Source organism: Periplaneta americana, unplaced genomic scaffold, assembly GCF_040183065.1.
Source record: "Periplaneta americana isolate PAMFEO1 unplaced genomic scaffold, P.americana_PAMFEO1_priV1 scaffold_18, whole genome shotgun sequence".
Lineage (NCBI taxonomy): Eukaryota > Metazoa > Arthropoda > Insecta > Blattodea > Blattidae > Periplaneta > Periplaneta americana.
This window is the reverse complement of record NW_027185499.1, coordinates 2,463,703-2,486,129: the sequence shown is the minus strand read 5'-3', so window position 1 is coordinate 2,486,129 and position 22,427 is coordinate 2,463,703. Positions and strand designations below refer to the sequence as shown.

General features: G+C 23.2%; 1 protein-coding gene across 1 annotated transcript in view; it reads left to right on the top strand.

Annotated features, from left to right (window-relative positions):
- Window positions 1–22,427, top strand: part of LOC138693707 (putative polypeptide N-acetylgalactosaminyltransferase 10) — a 387,765-nt gene that overhangs the window by 157,659 nt on the left and 207,679 nt on the right. The window lies entirely within an intron of this gene.

The window sequence follows — 22,427 nt, the reverse complement described above, 5'->3', positions numbered from 1 at the left end:
CAGAGGGTGCCTTGGTTGACAGGTGTGTAGCCTTGAGCTTATCGGTGCTGCCAGGGGGAGTGTAGGAAAAAATTGAAAATTTGAGGAATTTAGAAAAAGTTGGGTAATTTTCAGAATTTTTGGAATTTTGACAAATTTTTTAAATATTTTGAAAATTTGGAATAATTTTTAACGTTTTTGAAATTTTTGAAAATTATTGAAAATTCGGAAATTTTTTAATGTTTGAAAATATTGAAATTTTTTGGAATTTCGACGATTTTTGAAAATTTTTGAAATTTTTGAAGTTTTTGGAAATTTAAGATTATTTTGAAAATTTTTGTAAATTTTTTAATTTTTTGAGAATTTTTAAATTCCTGAAAATTTTGAAGAATTTGAAAATTCTTAAATATTTTTGAAAGTTTTTGAAAATTAGGAAATTTTTGGAATTTCGACGATTTTTGAAAATTTTGACAGATTTTTTTAAATTTTAAAAATTTTGATAACTAACAAATTCTAAATTTCCTTTAATTATTGAACTAATTGTACTGCTAGTTTGGAGCGGCGAGCCTGCAGATGCAACTCAGAGGATGTGCCGTGGTTGACAGATGTGTAGCCTGGAGCCTATCGGTGCTGCCAGGAGTGTAGGAAATAATTGAAATTTTTGAGGAATTTAGAAAAAGTTGGGTAATTTTCAGAATTTTTGGAATTATGACAAATATTTATTTTTTTTGAAAATTGGAAGAATTTTTAACGTTTTTGAAATTTTTGAAAATTTTTGAAAATTTGAAATTTTTAAAAATTTTTGAAAATTTTTTACTTTTTGAAAATTTTTGAAATTTTTTAAATTTTTTGGAATTTCGAGGATTTTTGAAAATTTTTGAAATTCTTAAAGTTTTTGGAAATTTAGGATTATTTTGAAAATTTTTGAATTTTTTGAAAATTTTTAAGAGTTTGAAAATTTTTGAAAATTTTGAATTTTTTGAGAATTTTTGATGTTTTTGAAAATTTTTTAAAATTCTGATAATTTTTGAAAATTTTGAAATATTTTGGAATTTCGAACATTTTTTAATTTGACAGATTTTTAAAAATTTTAAAAATTTTGATAACTTCAATTCTTAAATTTCCTTTATTGAACTTAATGTACTGCTAGTTTGGAGCGGCGAGGCTGCAGATGCAATTCAGAGGATGCCGTGGTTGACAGATGTGTAGCCTGGAGCCTACCGGTGCTGCCAGGAGTGTAGGAATTAATTGAAATTTTTGAGGAATTTAGAAAAAGTTGGGAAATTTTGAGAATTTTTGGAATTTTGACAAATTTTTATTGTTTTTTTGAAAATTTCGAAGAATTTTTAATATTTTTGAAATTTTTGAAAAATTTTGAAAATTTTTAAATTTTTTCGAATTTCGACGATTTTTAATCGGTGTTGCCAGGGGAGTATAGGAAATAATTGAAATTTTTGAGTAATTTAGAAAAAGTTAGGAAATTTAGCAGAATTTTTGGAATTTCGACTAAATTTTTAATTTTTTTTTTTGAAAATTTGGAAGAATTTTTAACGTTTTTGAAATTTTTGAAAATTTTTGAAAATTTTGAAAATTTTTTTGTTTTGAAATTTTTTGCAATTTCGACGATTTTTGAAAGTTTTTTAAATTTCTGAAATTTTTGAAAATGTTTGAAAATTTGAATTTTTGAAAATTTTTAAAATTTTTGAAAATTGTAAGTTTATGAAAATTTTTGAAAATTTTTAAAATTATTGAAAATTTTGAAAATTTTTGAAATTTTTGAAAAGTTTTGTAAATTTTGAAAGTTTTTGGAATTTGGACGATTTTTGAAAATTTTTAGAAATTTTTTAAATTTTGAAAATTTTTCAAAATTTTGAAGTATTTGAAAATTTTTGAAAATTTTGAAATTTTTTGGAATTTTGACGATTTTGAAAATTTTGAAATTTTTGGAAATTTTGAATTTTTTTGAAAATTTTTGAATTTTTTGAAAATTTTGAAGTTTTTGAAAATTTTGAAATTTTTGGGATTTCGACGATTTTTGAAAATTTTGACGAATTTTTAAAAATTTAAAAAATTTTGATAATCCTAACAAATTCTTAAAATTTCCTTTAATTTTTGAACTTGTAAATCTAGTTGGTAGCGGCGAGCCTGCTGATGCAACGCAGAGGATGCCGTGGTTGACATGTATTGCCTCGAGCATATCGTTGCTGCCAAGGGGTGTATTGGAAATCATTCAAATTTTTGAGGAACTTGCAAAATGTTAGCAAATGTTCAGAATTTTTGGAATTTCGACAAATTTTTAAAGTTTTTTGAAAATATGGAAGAGTTTTTAACGTTTTTGAAATTTTTGAAAATTTTTTAAAATTTTGAAATTTTTGAAAATTTTTGAAAGATTTTGAAAATTTTGAAATTTTTTGGAATTTGGACGACTTTTGAAAATTTTTTAAATTTTTTAAATTCGTGAAAATTTTTGAAAATTTTGGATATTTTGAAAATTTTTTAAATTTATGAAAATTTTGAAGTTCTTGAAGGTTTTTTAAAATTTTGAAAATTTTTGAAAATTTTGAATTTTTTTTGGAATTTCGACGATTTTTGAAAATTTTGACAAGTTCTTTAAAATTTAAAAAAATTTTGATAACTCCAAATCTTAAATTTCCTTTAATTCCTGATTTATTGTAGTGCTAGTTCCGAGCGGCAACCCTGCAGTTGCAACGTAGAGGTTGCCGTGGCTGACATGTAGCCTATCGGTGCTGCCGGTGGGAGTATTTCAAATAATTGAAATTTTTGAGGAATTTAGAAAATTGTTGGGAAAATTTCAAATTTTGGAATTTTGAAAAAATTTTTATTTTTTATTTTTGATAATTTGGAAGAATTTTTACGTTTTTGAAATTTTTGAAAATTTTTTGAAAATTTTGAAATTTTTTAAAATTTTTGAAAATTTTTCAATTTTTTGGAATTTCGGCGATTTTTGAAAATTTTTGAAATTTTTGAAGTTTTTAAATTTAGGATTATTTTGAAAAATTTTTAATTTTTTGAAAATTTTGAAGTTTGAAAATTTTTGAAAATTTTGAATATTTTGAGAATTTTTGAAGTTTTTGAAAATTTTTGAAAATTTTGAAATTTTTTGGAATTTCGACCATTTTTGAAAATTTTGACAGATTTTTTAAAATTTTAAAAATTTTGATAACTTAAATTCTTAAATTTCCTTTAATTATTGATCTTACTGTACTGCAAGTTTGGAGTGGCGAGCCTGCTGATGCAACTCAGAGGATGCCGTGGTTGACATGTGTAGCATGGAGCCTATCGGTGCTGACTGGGGTATTATAAGAAATAATTGAAATTTTTGAGGAATTTAGAAAAAGTTGGGGAATTTTCAGAAATTTTGGAATTTTGACGAATTTTTATTTTTTTTTTTGAAAATTTGGAAGAAAATTTAACGTTTTTGAAAATTTTGAAATTTTTTGAAATTTCGACGATTTTTGAAAATTTTTGAAATTTTTGAAGTTTTTGGAAATTAGGATTATTTTGAAAATTTCCAATTTTTTGAAAATTTTGAAGTTTGAACATTTTTGAAAATTTTGAATTTTTTGAGAATTTTTTTAATTTTTGAAAATTTTGATGTTATTGAAGCTTTTTGAAAATTTTGAAATTTTTTGGAATTTCGACGATCTTGTGAAAATTTTTTAAATTTGTGAAGTGAATTTTTGACATGTGTAGCATGGAGCCTATCGGTGCTGACTGGGGGATTATAAGAATTAATTGAAATTTTTTAGGAATATAGAAAAAGTTGGGGAATTTTCGGAATTTTTGGAATTTTGACAATTTTTTTTTTTTGAAAATTTGAAAGAATTTTCAACATTTTTGAAATTTTTGAAACTTTTTGAAAATTTTGAAATTTTTGAAAATTTTTTAAAATTTTGAAATTTTTTGGAATTTCGACGATTTCTGTAAATTTTTGAAAATTTTCAAAATTTTGAAATTTTTGAAACTTTTTAAAAATTTTGAAATTTTTGGAATTTGGACGCTTTTTTAAATTTTTTGAAATTTTTGAAATTTTTGAAAATTTTTTTAATATTTTGCATTTTTTGAAAATTTTTGAAATTTTTGAAAATTTTGAAGTTTTTGAAAATTTTTTAAAATTTTTGAAATTTTTTATTTTTTGAAAATTTGGGATTATTTTGAAAATTTTTCAAATTTTTGAAAATTTTGGAGAATTTGAAAATTTTGGAAATTTTGAATTTTTTAAAAATTTTGAATTTTTTGAAAATTTTTTAAGTTTTTGAAAATTTAAGGTTTATGAAACTTTTTGAGAATTTTGAAAATTTTTTAAAATTCTGATAAATTTAGAAAATTTTGAAATATTTTGGAATTTCGAACATTTTTTAATTTGACAGATTTTTTAAAATTTTAAAAATTTTGATAACTTAAATTCTTAAATTTCCTTTAATTATTGAAATTAATGTACTGCTGGTTTGGAGCGGCGAGGCTGCAGATGCAACTCAGAGGATGCCGTGGTTGACAGATGTGTAGCCTGGAGCCTACCGGTGCTGCCAGGAGTGTAGGAATTAATTGAAATTTTTTAGGAATTTAGAAAAAGTTGGGAAATTTTGAGAATTTTTGGAATTTTGACAAATTTTTATTGTTTTTTTAAAAATTTCGAAGAATTTTTAATATTTTTGAAAATTTTGAAAATTTTTAAATATTTTTAAATTTTTTCGAATTTCGACGATTTTTTAAAATTTTTGTAACTTTTGAAGTTTTTGGAAATTTAGGAATATTTTGAAAATTTTTGAATTTTTTGAAAATTTTGAAGAGTTTGAAAATTTTTGAAAATTTTGAATTTTTAAAGAATTTTTGAAGTTTTTGAAAATTTTTGAAAATTTTGAAAATTTTTGAAAATTTTGAAAATTTTTGAAAATTTTGAAAATTTTTGAAAATTTTGAAATTTTTTGGAATTTCGACCATTTTTGAAATTTTTGACAGATTTTTAAAAATTTTAAAAATTTTGATAACTTAAAATCTCAAATTTCCTTCAATTATTGAACTTATAGTACTGCTAGTTTGGAGCGGCGAGACTGCTGATGCAACCTAGAGGATGCCGTGGTTGACATGATTAGCCTGGTGCCTATCAGTGCTGCCAGGGGAGTATAGGATATAATTGAAATTTTTTAGGAATTTAGAAAAAGTTAGGATATTTGCAGAATTTTTGGAATTTCGACTAAATTTTTATTTTTTTTTTTCAAAATTTGGAAGAATTTTTAACGTTGAAATTTTTGAAAATTTTGAAATTCTTTGGAATTTCGGTGATATTTTAAAATTTTTAAAATTTTTAAATTTTTGAAATTTTTTGCAATTTCGACGATTTTTGAAATTTTTTTAAATTTCTGAAATTTTTGAAAATGTTTCAAAATTTTGCATTTTTGAAAATTTTAAGTGTTTGAAAATTTTTGAAATTTTTTAAAATTATTGAAAATTTTGAAAATTTTTGAAAATTTTGAAATTTTTGAAAATTTTTGTAAATTTTGAAATTTTTTGGAATTTGGACGATTTTTGAAAATTTTTGAAATTTTTGAAATTTTGGAAATTTAGGATTATTTCAAAAATTTTTCAATTTTTTGCAAATTTTGAAGAGTGAAAATTTTTGAAAATTTTGAATTTTTTGAGAATTTTTTAAATTTTTGAAAATTTTGAAGTTTTTTAAACTTTTTGAAAATTTTGAAAATTTTTGAAAATTTTGAAATTTTTAGGAATTTCGACGGTTTTTGAAAATTTTGACAAATTTATTAAATTTTTTGGAAAATTTGTATGAATTTTTTAAGGTTTTTGAATTTTTTGAAAATTTTTTGGAATTTGGGCGATTTTGGAAAATTTTTGAAATTTTTAAAATTTTTTAAAATTTCTCAAAATGTTTCAATATTTTGAAATTTTTTGGAATTTGGATGATTTTTGAAATTTTTTTAAATTTTTGAAATATTTTGAAAATTTTGGATTTTTGAAAATTTTTGGAATTTCGACGATTGTTTAAAATTTTTGAAATTTTGAAATTTTTGAAAATTTTTCAAAATTTTGAAATTTTTTAAAATTTCTGAAAATTTTGAAATCTCTTGTAATTTAGACGATTTTTCAAAAATTTTTAAATATTTTAAATTTTTGAAAATTTTTAAAAATTTTGGATTTTTTGAAAATATTTTAAATTTTTGAAAATTTTGAAGTTTTTGAAAATTTTGAAAATTTTGAAATTCTTTGGAATTTCGACGATTTTTGAAAATTTTGAAAAAATTTTAAAAAATTTAAAAAATTTGGTAACTCTTAAATTCTTAAATCTCCTTCATTAAACTTATTGTACTGCTAGTTGGGAGGGGCGAGTCTGCAGATGCAACCTAGAGGATGCCGTGGCTGACATGTGTACTCTCGAGCCTATCGGTGCTGCCTGTGGGAGTATTCGAAATCATTGAAATGTTTGAGGAATTTACGAAATGTTAGGAAATTTTCAGAATTTTTCGAATTTCGACAAATTTTTAAAATGTTTTTCAAAATTTGGAAGAATAAATAACGTTTTTGGAATTTTTGAAAATTTTTAAAAATTTTGAAATTTTTTAAAATTTCTGAAAATATTGGAATTTTTTGGAATTTGGACGAGTTCAGTAAATTTTTGAAAATTTTTCAAAATTTTGAAATTTTTGAAATATTTTCAAAATTTTGAAATTTTTTGGAATTTGGACGCTTTTTAAATTTTTTGGAATTTTTGAAAATTTTTTGAAAATTTTGCATTTTTTGAAAATATTTGAAATTTTTGAAAATTTTGAAGTTCTGAAAATTTTTGAAAATTTTGAAAATTTTGAAATTTTTTGGAATTTCGACTGTTTTTGAAAATTTTGAAATTTTTGGAAATTTTGAATTTTTTTTTAAATTTTTTAATTTTTTGAAAATTTTGAAGTTATTGAAAATTTTGCAAATTTTTTGAAATTTCGAAGATTTTTGAAAATTTTAACAAGTTTTTTAAAATTTAAAAAATTTTGATAACTCTAAGATATTCTTAATTCCCTGTAATTATTGAACTTATTGTACTGCGTTTGGAGCGGCGAGCCTGAAGATGCAACTCAGAGGATGCCGTGGTTGACAGATGTGTAGCCTGGAGCCTATCGGTGCTGCCAGGAGTGTAGGAAATAATTGAAATTTTTGAGGAATTTGGAAAAAGTTGGGTAATTTTCAGAATTTTTGGAATTATGACAAATATTTATTTTTTTTAAATTGGAAGAATTTTTAACGTTTTTGAAATTTTTGAAAATTTTTGAAAAGTTGAAATTTTTAAAAATTTTTGAAAATTTTTTAATTTTTGAAAATTTTTGATATTTTTTAAATTTTTTGGAATTTCGAGGATTTTTGAAAATTTTTGAAATTCTTAAAGTTTTTGGAAATTTAGGATTATTTTGAAAATTTTTGAAAATTTTGAAAATATTTGAAAATTTTGAAATTTTTTGGAATTTCGACCATTTTTGAAATTTTTGACAGATTTTTTAAAATTTTAAAAATTTTGATAACTTAAAATCTCAAATTTCCTTTAATTATTGAGCTTATTGTACTGCTAGTTTGGAGCGGCGAGACTCCTGATGCAACCTAGAGGATGCCGTGGTTGACATATGAGTAGCCTGGTAGCTATCAGTGCTGCCAGGGGAGTATAGGATATAATTGAAATTTTTTAGGAATTTAGAAAAAGTTAGGATATTTGCAGAATTTTTGGAATTTCGACTAAATTTTTAATTTTTTTTTCAAAAATTGGAAGAATTTTTAACATTGAAATTTTTAAAAATTTTTGAAAATTTTGAAAATATTTGAAAATTTTGAAATTTTTTGGAATTTCGGTGATATTTTAAAATTTTTGAAATTTTTAAATTTTTTTAATGTTTTGCAATTTCGACGATTTTTGAAATTTTTTTAAATTTCTGAAATTTTTGAAAATGTTTAAAAATTTTGCATTTTTGAAAATTTTAAGTTTTTAAAAATTTTTGAAATTTTTTAAAATTATTGAAAATTTTGAAAATTTTTGAAAATTTTGAAATTTTTGAAAATTTTTGTAGATTTTGAAATTTTTTGGAATTTGGACGATTTTAGAAAATTTTTGAAATTTTTGAAATTTAGGAAATTTAGGATTATATCGAAAATTTTTCAATTCTTTGCAAATTTTGAAGAGTGAAAATTTTTGAAAATTTTGAATTTTTTGAGAATTTTTTTAATTTTTGAAAATTTTGAAGTTTTTTAAACTTTTTGAAAATTTTGAAAATCTTTGAAAATTTTGAAATTTTTGGGAATTTCGACGGTTTTTGAAAATTTTGACAAGTTTATTAAAATTTTTGGAAAATTTAGATGAATTTTTTAAGGTTTTTGAATTTTTTGAATTTATTTTGGAATTTGGGCGATTTTGTAAAATTTTTGAAATTTTTTAAATTTTTTAACATTTCTCAAAATGTTTCAAACTTTTGAAATTTTTTGGAATTTGGACGATTTTTGAAATTTTTTTAAATTTTTGAAGTTTTTGAAAATTTTGAAAAAATTTAAAAATATTTAAAAAATTTGTTAACTCTTAAATTCTTAAATCTCCTTCATTGAACTTATTGTACTGCTATTTGGGAGCGGCGAGCCTGAAGATGCAACTCAGAGGATGCCGTGCTTGACATGTGTAGCCTGGAGCCTATCGGTGCTGCCAGGAGGGGTGTAGGAAATAATTGAAATTTTTGAGGAATTTAAAATAAGTTGGGAAATTTTCAGAATTTTGGAATTTTGACAAATTTGTTATTTATTTTTAAAAATTTGGAAGAATCTTTAACGTTCTTGAAATTTTTTAAAATTATTGAAAATTTTGAAATTTTTGAAAATTTTTGTAAATTTTGAAATTTTTTGGAATTTCTATGATTTTGAAAATTTTTGAAATTTTTAAAGTTTTTTTAAATTTAGGATTATTTTGAAAATTTTTTAATTATTTGAAAATTTTTAAGAGTTTGAAAATTTTTGAAAATTTTGAATTTTTTGAGAGTTTTTGAAGCTTTTGAAAATTTTTTAAAATTCTCAAAATTTTTGAAAATTTTGAAATTTTTTGGAATTTCGAACACTTTTTAAATTTTGTCAGATTTTTAATAATTTTAAAAATTTTGATAAAACAAATTCTTAAATTTCCTTTAAGTATTGAACTTATTGTACTGCTAGTTTGGAGCGGCGAGCCTTCTATTGCAACCCAGAGAATGCCGTGGTTCACGTGAGTAGCCTGGAGCCTATCGGTGCTGCCAGGGGAGTATAGGAAATAATTGAAATTTTTGAGTAATATAGAAAAATTTAGGAAATTTGCAGAATTTTTTTTTTTGAAAATTTGGAAGACTTTTTAACTTTGTTGAAATTTATGAAAATTTTTGAAAATTTTGAACATATTTGAAAGTTTTGAAATTTTTTGCAATTTCGACGATTTTTTAAAGTTTTTTAAATTTCTGAAGTTTTTGAAAATGTTTGAAATTTTGAATTTTTGAAAATTTTTTAAATTTTTGAAAATTGCAAGTTTTTTTAAATTATTGAAACTTCTGAAAATTTTGAAAATTTTGAAATTTTTTTTAAATTTTGAAATTTTTTGGAATTTGGACGATTTTTGAAAAATTTTGCAATTTTTTAAATTTTGAAAATTTTTCAAAATTTTGAAGATTTTGAAAATTTTTGAAAATATTGAAATTTTTTGGAATTTTGACGATTTTTGAAATTTTGAAATTTTTTGGAATTTTGACGATTTTTGAAAATTTTGAAATTTTTGGAAATTTTGAATTTTTTTGAAATTTTTTAATTTTTTTAAAATTTTGAAGTTTTTGAAAATTTTGAAATTTTTGTGATTTCGACGATTTTTGAAAATTTTGACGAATTTTTAAAAATTTAAAAAATTTTGATAATTCTAACAAATTCTTAAAATTTCCTTTAATTTTTGAACTTATTGTAGTGCTAGTTGGTAGCGGCGAGCCTGCTGATGCAACGCAGAGGATGCCGTGGTTGACATGTGTAGCATGGACCCTATCGGTGCTGAATGGGGGATTATAAGAAATAATTGAAATTTTTGAGGAATTTAGAATAAGTTAGGAAATTTCATAATTTTTGGAATTTCGACAAATTTTGGAATTTTTTTGAAACTTTTGAAAATTTTTGAAAATTCTGAAATTTTTAGGCATTTCGACGGTTTTGAAAATCTTGACAAGTTTTTTGTAATTTAAAAAATTTGGTAACTCTAACAAACTCTTAAATTTCCTTTAAATATTGATCTTATTGTACTGCTAGTTTGGACCGGCGAGCCTGCAGATGCAACCCAGAGGATGCTGTGGTTGACATGTGTAGCATGGAGCCTACCGGTGCTGCCAGGGGGAGTTTCGAAATCATTGACATTTTTTAGGAATTTACAAAATGTTAGGAAATTTTAAGAATTTTTGGAATTTCGACAAATTTTTAAAATTTTTGGAAAATTTGGAAGAATTTTTTACGTTTTTGAAATATTTGAAAATGTTTGAAAATTTTGTAATTTTCTGCAATTTTGTCAAAATTTCACAATTTTTAAATTTTTTATATTTTTGAAAATTTTGAAAATTTTTTCAAGATATTTTAAATTTTTGAAAATTTTTGAAAATTTTTAAAATTTTGATTTTTTGAAAATACACTCAGGACAAAAAAAAACCGGACACTTTAATATTTGCTGGTATTTTGCAAAACATTATCTTCTCATACAATATTATGGTAGCCATCTGTTGTTATGGAGACGTGTATACATTGTTGATTGTTTTTTTGTTTTATAAAGAAGCCATTACAACCAAATATTCCAATTTTGCTTTCGGAGTCTCAGCTATAACAATTTTGTCTCAACCATTTTGTGCTTCATTATCGTTATCATTCGTTATTTCTTTATTTTTACATTTTCTGAGTTTAAGTGGGGTTGTAACATTGTCTTAAAACAAGATGCGACCTGAAGATGTGGCTCGAGCTGTAGTCCTTTACGATGATGGACGCAGTGTACGTTACATTGCAAATGTTATGAATATGGCTAGAAGCACAACCCATGATGCCATAAAATGGTATAGAGAGACCCTAGAATATACCAGAAGACCAGGTTCGGGTCGTCCAAGAGCTACAAATCCAAATGAAGACAGGTATGTGGTGTTGAGAGTTCTTAGGGAGCGCAACCTGCCAGCTACTAGTGTAGCCCAGCAATTTGTTAACATGCATGGACGCCCAGTTTCGGCCAAAACAGTTAGAAGGAGGTTGAAAGAAAGTGGACTGATATCAAGTAGACCTGCAACTGGTCCCAGACTTCTCAGGATGCACAGAGTTGAACGACTGCGTTTTGCAAATGATCACAGGGATTGGAGAAATGGACAGTGGAGCTTGTGGAGCTTGTTCTGTTCACCGATGAGTCCCGTTTCAATCTGTGCTCACCTGATGGACGTGAAAGAGTTTGGAGAAGGAGGGGAGAACGATTTTCACAGTGTTGCATTTCCGAAAATGTGCCGTATGGAGGTGGTGGAGTGATGGTTTGGGCAGGAGTGTGTACGGATGCTCGTACAGAGTTGGTTTTTGTTGAAAATGGAAGACTAACAACTGATAGGTATAGAAATGAACGTTTGGCTGATCATGTTGTGCCATTTGGCCAATTTGTAGGCGATAATTTTGTTTTAATGCATGATAATGCACGGCCGCATATTGCCCATGCGGTCGGAGATTATCTCCAAGAAGTGGGAATTCATGTTCTTCCATGGCCAGCAAGGAGTCCAGACATGAACCCAATTGAACACGTGTGGGACATGCTGGGACGGCGTGTTAAGAATAGACGACCGAGACCAGAATCGTTACAAGAGTTGAGGCGAGCACTTGGCGAAGAATGGGAACTTATTCCTCAAGAAGACATTGCTAACCAAATTGAGAGCATGCCAAGACGTATGGATGCAGTTATTCAAGCCAGAGGGGGTAATACCCGTTACTAAAAAGAGTTTTTAATGTTAAAGGCACCATAAAATGAAAAAAACAGTTAGACCAAACGATGCCATAGTTATACGCCCTTTGTAATTTTTTGTAAATTTTCTCATCAGAGATTTTTTTTTTCAAATGTTGTCGTATAAGGTGCTAAATGAAACATTATTTTGTTTAAATGGGTTTTGTTTCATTTTGAAATAATTGGCAACAAAATACAAGCAAATATAGAAGTGTCCGGTTTTTTTTGTCCCTGAGTGTATTTTAAATTTTTGAAAATTTTGAAGTTTTTGAAAATTTTTCAAATTTTGAAATTTTTTGGAATTTCGACGATTCTTGAAAATATTGAAATTTTGGAAATTTTTGACAATTTTGAAATTTTTTGCAATTTTGACGAGTTTTGAAAGTTTTTCAAATTTTTTAAATTTTTGAAAATTTTGGATTTTTTGAAAATATTTTAAAAATTTGAAAATTTTGAACTGTTTGAAAATTTTTAAAATTTTTGAAAATTTTGAAATTTTTTGGGATTTGGACGATTTTTCTAAATTGTTGAAATTTTTTAAATTTTTGAAAATTTTTCAAAATTTTTAAATTTTTAAAATTTTTTTGGAATTTCGAAGATTTTTAAATTTTTTTTAATTTTTTGAAATGTTTGAAAAGTTTTGAAAATTTTTGGATTTTTTAAATTTTTTAAATTTTTTTAAAATTATGAAATTTTGAAAATTTTTAAAAATTTCAAATTTTTTGAAAATTTTGAAAATTTTTGAAAGTTTCGAAATTTTTGGAATTTCGGCTGTTTTTGAAAATTTTTACAAAAATTTAAAAATCTAAAAAATTTTGATGTGGCTGAAATGTGTATCATCGAGCCTATCGGTGCTGCCAGGGGTAGTTCCGAAATCATTGACATTTTTCAGAAATTTACAAAATGTTTGGAATTTTTAAGAATTTTAGGAATTTCGACAAATTTTTAAAATTTTTGGAAAATTTGGATGAATTTTTAACGTTTTCAAATTTTTGAAAATTTTTTGGAATTTGGACCATTTTCGAAAATTTTTGAAATTTTTGAAGTTTTTAAAAATTTTTCAAAATGTTTGAAAATTTTGAAATTTTTTGGAATTTGGACGATTTTTGAAATTTTTTGAAATTTTTGAAATTTTTTAAAAATTTTTGAAAATTTTGGATTTTTTGAAAGTTTTTGGAATTTCGACGATTGTTTAAATCTTTTGAAATTTTTAAATTTTTGAAAATTTTTCAAAATTATGAAATTTTTGAAAATTTTTGAAAATTTTGAAATCTTTTTTAATTTCGACGATTTTTCAAAAATTTTTAAATATTTAAAATTTTTGAAAATTTTTTAAAATATTGGATTTTTGGAAATTATTTTAAATTTTGAAAATTTTGAAGTTTTTGAAAATTTTTGAAAATTTTGAAATTCTTTGGAATTTCGACAATTTTTGAAAATTTTAAAAAAATTTTGATAACTCTTAAATTATTAAATTTCCTTCATTGAACTTATTGTACTGCTAGTTGGGAGCGGCGAGTCTGCAGATGCAACCTAGAGGATGCCGTGGCTGACAGATGTGTACTCTGGAGCCTATTGGGGCTTCCTTTGGGAGTATTAGAAATCATTGAAATGTTTGAGGAATTTACGAAATGTTAGGAAATTATCAGAATTTTTGGAATTTCTACAAATTTTTAAACTTTTTTTCAAAATTTGGAAGAATTTTTAACGTTTTTGAAATTTTTGAAAATTGTGAAATCTTTTAAAATTTTTGAAAATATTGAAATTTTTTGGAATTTGGACGATTTCTGTAAATTTTTGAAAATTCTGAAACTTTTGAAAATTTTTTGAAAATTTTGCATTTTTTGAAAATTTTTCAAAATTTTGAAAATTTTGAAGTTTTGAAAATTTTTGAAAATTTTGAAAATTTTGAAACTTTTTGGAATTTCGACTGTTTTTGAAAATTTTGACAAATTTTTAAAAGTTAAAAAATTTTGATGACTAACAAATTCATAATTTCCTATAATTATTGAACTCATTTTACTGCGTTTGGAGCGGAGAGCCTAAAGATGCAAACCAAAGGATGCCGTGGTTGACATGTGTAGCATGGAGACTGCCGGTGCTGACTGGGGAAGTATAAGATTTAATTGAAAATTTTGAGAAATTTTAAGTTATGAAATTTTCAAAATTTTTGGATTTTCGACAAATTTTTTAATTTTTTTTTAAATTTGGAAGAATTTGTAACGTTTTTGAAATTTTTGAAAATTTTTAAATTTTTGAAAATTTTGAAGATTTGAAAATTTTTGAAAATTTTGAAAATTTTCGAAAATTGTGAATTTTTTTGGAATTTCAACGGTTTTTGAAAATTTTGGTAAATTTTTAAAAATTCAAGAAATTTCGATAACTAAGTAATTCTTAGTTTCCTTTAATTATTGAACTTATTGTACTGCTAAATTGGAGCGGCGATCCTGCAGATGCAACTCAGAGGATGCCGTGGTTGACAGAAATGTAGCCTGCAGCTTATCGGTGCTGTCAGTGAGAGTGTAGGATAAAATTGAAATTTTTGAGGAATTTAGAAAAAGTTGTGATATTTTCATAAGTTTTGGAATTTTGACAAATTGTTAAAATTTTTTGAAATTTTGGAAGAATTTTTAACGTTTTTGAAATATTTGAAAATTTTGAAATTTTTTAAAATTCTGAAATTTTTTGGAATTTCGGCGATTTTTGAAAATTTTTGAAATTTTTGAAATTTTTGAAAATTTTGTAAATTTTAGATTATTTTGAAAATTTTTTAATTTTTGTAAAATTTTGAAGAGTGAAAATTTTTGAAAATTTTGAATTTTTTGTGAATTTTTTAAATTTCTGAAAATTTTGAAGTATTTGAAAATTTTTAAATATTTTTGAGTTTTTGAAAATTAGGAAATTTTTGGAATTTCGACCATTTTTGAAAATTTTGACAGATTTTTTAAAATTTTAAAAATTTTGATCTCTAAGAAATTCTTAATTTCCTTTAATTATTGAACATATTGTACTGCTAGTTTGGAGCGGCGAGCCTGAAGATGTAACCTAGAGGATATCGAGGTTGACATAAGTGAAGCCTGGAGACTATCGGTGCTGCAAGAGGGAGTATAGGAAATAATTGAAATTTTTTAGGAATTTAGAAGTTAGGAAATTTGCAGAATTTTTGGAATTTCGCAAAATTTTCAATTTTTTTTGAAAATTTGGATGATTATTTAACGTATTTGAAAGTTTTGAAAATTTTTGGAAATTTTGAAAATTTTTGAAAATTTTGAATTTTTTTGGAATTTCGACGATTTTTGAAAATTTTGAAATTTTTGAATTTTTTTGAAAATTTTGAAGTTTGGAAATTTTTGAAAATTTTTGAAAATTTTGGATTTATTGAGAATACTTTAGATTTATGAAAATTTTGAAAATTTTTGAAAATTTTGAAATTTTTTGGAATTTGGACGATTTTTTTAAATTTTGAAAATTATTTAAATTTTTTAAAATTTTTAAATTTTTTAGGAATTTCGACGATTTTTGAAAATTTTGAAAATTTTGAAATTTTTTGGAAATTCGACGGTTTTTGAAAATATTGACAAGTTTTTTTTAATTAAAAAAATTTTGATAACTCCAGCAAATTCTTAAATTTCCTTTAATTATTCAACTTATTGTACTGCTAGTTGGGCGCGGTGAGCCTGCAGATGCAACCTAGCAGATGAGGTGGGTGACTTGTAGCCTCTAGCTTATCGGTGCTGCCAGGGGGAGTATTCGAAATCGAAATTTTTTAGGAATTTACAAAATGTTCGGAAATTTTTAAAAATTTTTAGAATTTCGACAAATTTTTCAAATTTTTTCATAATTTGGAAGAATTTTTAACGTTTTTGTAATTTTTGAAAATTTTTGAAAATTTTGAATTTTTTTGCAATTTCGTCAAATTTTCAAATTTTTACATTTTTGATATTTTTGAAAATTTTGGATTTTTTCAAGATATTTTAAATTTTTGAAAATTTTGAAGTTTTTGAAAATTTTTGAAAATTTTGAAATTTTTTTGGAATTTCGACAATTTTTTAAATTTTTTGAAATTTTTTAAGTTTTGAAATGATTGAAAATTTTTCAAATTTTGAAATTTTTTGCAATATCGACGATTTTTGAAAATTATTTAAATTTTTGAAAATTTTTGAAAATTTTGGATTTTTTGAAAATAATTTAAAAATTTGAAAATTTTGAAAATTTTTGAAAATTTTGAATTTTTTTGCGATTTGGGCGATTTTTGAAAACAGTTGAAAATTTTTAAATTTTTGAAAATTTTCAAAATTTTTAAATTTTTAAAAATTTTTTTGAATTTCCAAAAAATTTTTGAATTTCTTTTAATTTTTTGAAATGTTTGAAAAGTTTTGAAAATTTTGGATTTTTTTTTAATTTTTTTAATTTTTTGAAAATTAAGTTTTGAACACTAAAAAATTTCAAATCTTTTGAAAATTATGAAAATTTTTGAAAGTTTTGAAATTTTTGGAATTTCGGCTGTTTTTGAAAATTTTGACAAAAATTTAAAAATATAAAAAATTTTGATAACTATCAAATTGTTAAATTTCCTTTAATTATTGAATTTTTGTACTAAGTTGGGAGCGGCGAGCCTGCAGATGCAACATAGAGGATGCAGTGGCTGACATGTGTAGCCTCGAGCCTATCGGTGCTGCCAGGGGGAGTTTGGAAATCATTGACATTTTTTAGGAATTTACAAAATGTTAGGCAATTTTAAGAATTTTTGGAATTTCGACAAATTTTTAAAATTTTTTGAAAATTTGGATGAATTTTTAACGTTTTTCAAATTTTTGAAAATTTTTTGGAATTTGGACGATTTTGGAAAATTTTTGAAATTTTTTAAATTTTTTAGAATTTTTCAAAATGTTTGAAAATTTTTAAATTTTTTGGAATTTGGACGATATTTGAAATTTTTTGAAATTTTTGAAATTTTTTAAAAATTTTTGAAAATTTTGGATTTTTTGAAAATTTTTGAAAATTTTTCAAAATTTTGAAGTTTTTGAAAATTTTTGACAATTTTGAAATTCTTTGGAATTTCGACGATTTTTGAAAATTTTGAAAAAATTTTAAAAAATTTAAAAAATTTTGATAAATCTTAAATTCTTAAATTTCCTTCATTGAACTTATTGTACTGCTAGTTGGGAGCGGCGAGTCTACAGATGCAACCTAGAGGATGCCGTGGCTGACATGTGTACTCTCGAGCCTATCGGTGCTGCCTGTGGGAGTATTCGAAATCATTGAAATGTTTGAGGAATTTACGAAATGTTAGGAAATTTTAAGAATTTTTGGAATTTCGACTAATTTTTAAAATGTTTTTCAAAATTTGGAACAATAAATAACGTTTTTGGAATTTTTGAAAATTTTTAAAAATTTTGAAATTTTTTAAAATTTCTGAAAATATTGGAATTTTTTGGAATTTGGACGAGTTCTGTAAATTTTTTGGAATTTGGACGCTTTTTAAATTTTTTGAAATTTTTGAAAATTTTTTGAAAATTTTGCATTTTTTGAAAATATTTGAAATTTTTGAAAATTTTGAAGTTCTGAAAATTTTTGAAAATTTTGAAAATTTTGAAATTTTTTGGAATTTCGACTGTTTTTGAAAATTTTGAAATTTTTGGAAATTTTGAATTTTTTTTAAATTTTTTAATTTTTTGAAAATATTGAAGTTATTGAAAATTTTGCAAATTTTTTGAAATTTCGAAGATTTTTGAAAATTTTAACAAGTTTTTTAAAATTTAAAAAATTTTGATAACTCTAAGATATTCTTAATTCCCTGTAATTATTGAACTTATTGTACTGCGTTTGGAGCGGCGAGCCTGAAGATGCAACTCAGAAAATGCCGTGGTTGACAGATGTGTAGCCTGGAGCCCATCGGTGTTGCCAGGGGAGTATAGGAAATAATTGAAATTTTTGAGTAATTTAGAAAAAGTTAGGAAATTTGCAGAATTTTTGGAATTTCGACTAAATTTTTAATTTTTTTTGAAAATTTGAAGAATTTTTAACGTTTTTGAAATTTTTGAAAATTTTTGAAAATTTTGAAAATTTTTTTGTTTTGAAATTTTTTGCAATTTCGACGATTTTTGAAAGTTTTTTAAATTTCTGAAATTTTTGAAAATGTTTGAAAATTTGAATTTTTGAAAATTTTTAAAATTTTTGAAAATTGTAAGTTTATGAAAATTTTTGAAATTTTTTAAAATTATTGAAAATTTTGAAAATTTTTGAAATTTTTGAAAATTTTTGTAAATTTTGAATGTTTTTGGAATTTGGACGATTTTTGAAAATTTTTAGAAATTTTTTAAATTTTTGAAAATTTTTCAAAATTTTGAAGTATTTGAAAATTTTTGAAAATTTTGAAATTTTTTGGAATTTTGACGATTTTGAAAATTTTGAAATTTTTGGAAATTTTGAATTTTTTTGAAAATTTTTGAATTTTTTGAAAATTTTGAAGTTTTTGAAAATTTTGAAATTTTTGGGATTTAGACGATTCTTGAAAATTTGGCAGATTTTTTAAAATTTTAAAAATTTTGATAACTTAAATTCTTAAATTTCCTTTAATTATTGATCTTACTGTACTGCTAGTTTGGAGTGGCGAGCCTGCTGATGCAACCTAGAGAATGCCGTGGTTGACAGATGAGTAGCCTGGAGCCTATCGGAGCTGCCAGAGGAGTATAGGAAGTAATCGAAATTTTTGAGGAATTTAGAAAAAGTAAGGATATTTGTAGAATTTTTGGAATTTCGACAAAATTTTTAATTTTTTATTTGAAACATTGCAACGATTTTTAACGTTGTTGAAATTGTTTGAAAATTTTAGAAAATTTTGAAATTTTTTGAAAATTTTGAATTTTTTTTTAAATTTCGGCGATTTTTTAAAATTTTTGAATTTTTCCAAATATTTCAAAATCTTGAAATTTTTTAAAATTTTTCAAAATTTTCAATTTTTTTGCAATTTCGACGATTTTTGAAAGTTTTTTAAATTTATGAAATTTTTGAAAATGAAAATTTTGCATTTTTAATTTTTTTTGAAATTTTTGAAAATTTATAAGTTTCTGAAAACTTTTGATATTTTTGAAAATTATTGAAAATGTTGAAAATTTTTGAAAATTTCGAAATTTTTTAAAATTTTTGTAAGTTTTGAAATTTTTTGGAAATTGGACCATTTTTGAAAATTTTTTAAATTTCTTAAATTTTTGAAAATTTTTCAAAATTTTTAAATTTTTGAACATTTTTTGGACGATTTTTTAATATTTTTGAAATTTTTAAATTTTTGAAAATTTTTCAAAATTTTGAAATTCGTGAAAATTTTTGAAAATTTTGGATATTTTGAAAATTTTTTAAATTTTTGAAAATTTTGAAAATTTTGAAATTTTTGAAAATTTTTTAAAATTTTTAAAATTTTTGAAAATTTTGAAATTTTTTGGAATTTCGACGATTTTTGAAAATTTTGACATGTTTTTTTAAATTTAAAAAATTTTGATAACTAACAAATTCTTAAATTTCCCTTAATTATTGAACTTGCATTGCTAGTTTGGACCGGCGAGCCTGCAGATGCAAACCAGAGGATGCCGTGGTTGACATGTGTAGCATGGAGCCTATCGGTGCTGACTGGGGATTATAAGAAATAATTGAAAATTTTGAGGGATTGAGAAAAAGTTGGGGAATTTTCAGAATTTTTGGAATTTTGACAATTTTTATTTTTTTTTTGAAAATTTGGAAGAATTTTTAAAGTTTTTGAAAATTTTTGAAAATATTGAAATTTTTGAAAGTTTATGAAAATTTTGAAATTTTTTGGAATTTCGACGATTTTTGAAAATTTTTGAAATTTTTCAAGTTTTTGGAAATTAGGATTATTTTGAAAATTTTTCAATTTTTTGAAAATGTTGAAGTTTGAAAATTTTTGAAAATTTTGAATTTTTTGAGAATTTTTTTAATTTTTGAAAATTTTGAAGTTTTTCAAACTTTTTGAAGATTTTGAAAATTTTTGAAAATTTTGAAATTTTTTGGAATTTCGACGGTTTTTGAAAATTTTGACGAATTTTTAAAAATATAAACAATTTTGATATCTCAAAGAAATTCTTAATTTCCTTTAATTATTGGACTTATTGTACTGCTAGTTTGGAGTGGCGAGCCTGCAGATGCAACTCAGAGGATGCCGTGGCAGACATGTAGCCTATCGGTGCTGCCAGGGGGAGTATTGGAAATAATTGAAATTTTTGAGGAATTTAGAAAAAGATAGGATATTTGTAGAATTTTTGGAATTTCGACAAAATTTTTAATTTTTTATTTGATAAATTGGAACAATTTTTAACGTTATTGAAGTTTTTTGAAAATTTTAGAAAATTTTGAAATTTTTTGAAAATTTTGAAATTTTTTGCAATTTCGGCGATTTTTTTAAATTTTTGAAAATTTTTGAATTTTTCAAAATTTTTCAAAATCTTGCAATTTTTGAAAATTTTTCAAAATTTTCAAATTTCTTGCAATTTCGACGATTTTTTAAAGTTTTTTAAATTTCTGAAATTTTTGAAAATGAAAATTTTGCATTTTTGAAAATTTTTTAAATTTTTGGAAATTTGTGAATTTCTGAAAACTTTTGAAATTTTTGAAAATTATTGAAAATTTTGAAAATTTTTGAAAATTTCGAAATTTTTGAAAATTTTTGTAAGTTTTGAAATTATTTGGAATTTTGACCATTTTTGAAAATTTTTCAAATTTTTTTAATTTTTGAAAATTTTTCAAAATTTTTAAATTTTTGAAAATTTTTTGGACGATTTTTTAAAAATTTTGAAATTTTTAATTTTTAAAAAATTTTAAAAATTTTGATATCTCTAAGAAATTTTTTATTTCTTTTAATTATTGAACTTATTGTACTGCTAGTTTGGAGCGGCGAGCCTGCAGATGCAACTCAGAGGATGCCGTGGTTGACATGTGTAGCATGGAGACTATCGGTGCTGACTGGGGTATTATAAGAAATAATTGAAATTTTTGAGGAATTTAGAAAAAGTTGGGGAATTTTCAGAAATTTTGGAATTTTTACAAATTTTTATTTTTTTTTTGAAAATTTGGAAGAATTTTTAACGTTTTTGAAATTTTTGAAAATTTTTTAAAATTTTGAAATTTTTGAAAATTTTTGAAAGGTTTTGAAAATTTTGAAATTTTTTGGAATTTGGACGACTTTTGAAAATTTTTTAAATTTTTTAAATTCGTGAAAATTTTTGAAAATTTTGGATATTTTGAAAATTTTTTAAATTTATGAAAATTTTGAAGTTTTTGAAGGTTTTTTAAAAGTTTGAAAATTTTTGAAAATTTTGAAATTTTTTTGGAATTTCGACGATTTTTGAAAATTTTGACAAGTTCTTTAAAATTTAAAAAAATTTTGATAACTCCAAATCTTAAATTTCCTTTAATTCTTGATTTATTGTAGTGCTACTTTCGAGCGGCAACCCTGCAGTTGCAACGTAGAGGTTGCCGTGGCTGACATGTAGCCTATCGATGCTGCGGGTGGGAGTATTTCAAATAATTGAAATTTTTGAGGAATTTAGAAAATTGTTGGGAAAATTTCAAATTTTGGAATTTTGAAAAAATTTTTATTTTTTATTTTTGATAATTTGGAAGAATTTTTACGTTTTTGAAATTTTTGAAAATTTTTTGAAAATTTTGAAATTTTTTAAAATTTTTGAAAATTTTTCAATTTTTTGGAATTTCGGCGATTTTTGAAAATTTTTGAAATTTTTGAAGTTTTTAAATTTAGGATTATTTTGAAAAATTTTTAATTTTTTGAAAATTTTGAAGTTTGAAAATTTTTGAAAATTTTGAATTTTTTGAGAATTTTTGAAGTTTTTGAAAATTTTTGAAAATTTTGAAATTTTTTGGAATTTCGACCATTTTTGAAAATTTTGACAGATTTTTTAAAATTTTAAAAATTTTGATAACTTAAATTCTTAAATTTCCTTTAATTATTGATCTTACTGTACTGCAAGTTTGGAGTGGCGAGCCTGCTGATGCAACTCAGAGGATGCCGTGGTTGACATGTGTAGCATGGAGCCTATCGGTGCTGACTGGGGTATTATAAGAAATAATTGAAATTTTTGAGGAATTTAGAAAAAGTTGGGGAATTTTCAGAAATTTTGGAATTTTGACGAATTTTTATTTTTTTTTTTGAAAATTTGGAAGAAAATTTAACGTTTTTGAAAATTTTGAAATTTTTTGAAATTTCGACGATTTTTGAAAATTTTTGAAATTTTTGAAGTTTTTGGAAATTAGGATTATTTTAAAAAAATTTCCAATTTTTTGAAAATTTTGAAGTTTGAACATTTTTGAAAATTTTGAATTTTTTGAGAATTTTTTTAATTTTTGAAAATTTTGATGTTATTGAAGCTTTTTGAAAATTTTGAAATTTTTTGGAATTTCGAAGATCTTATGAAAATTTTTT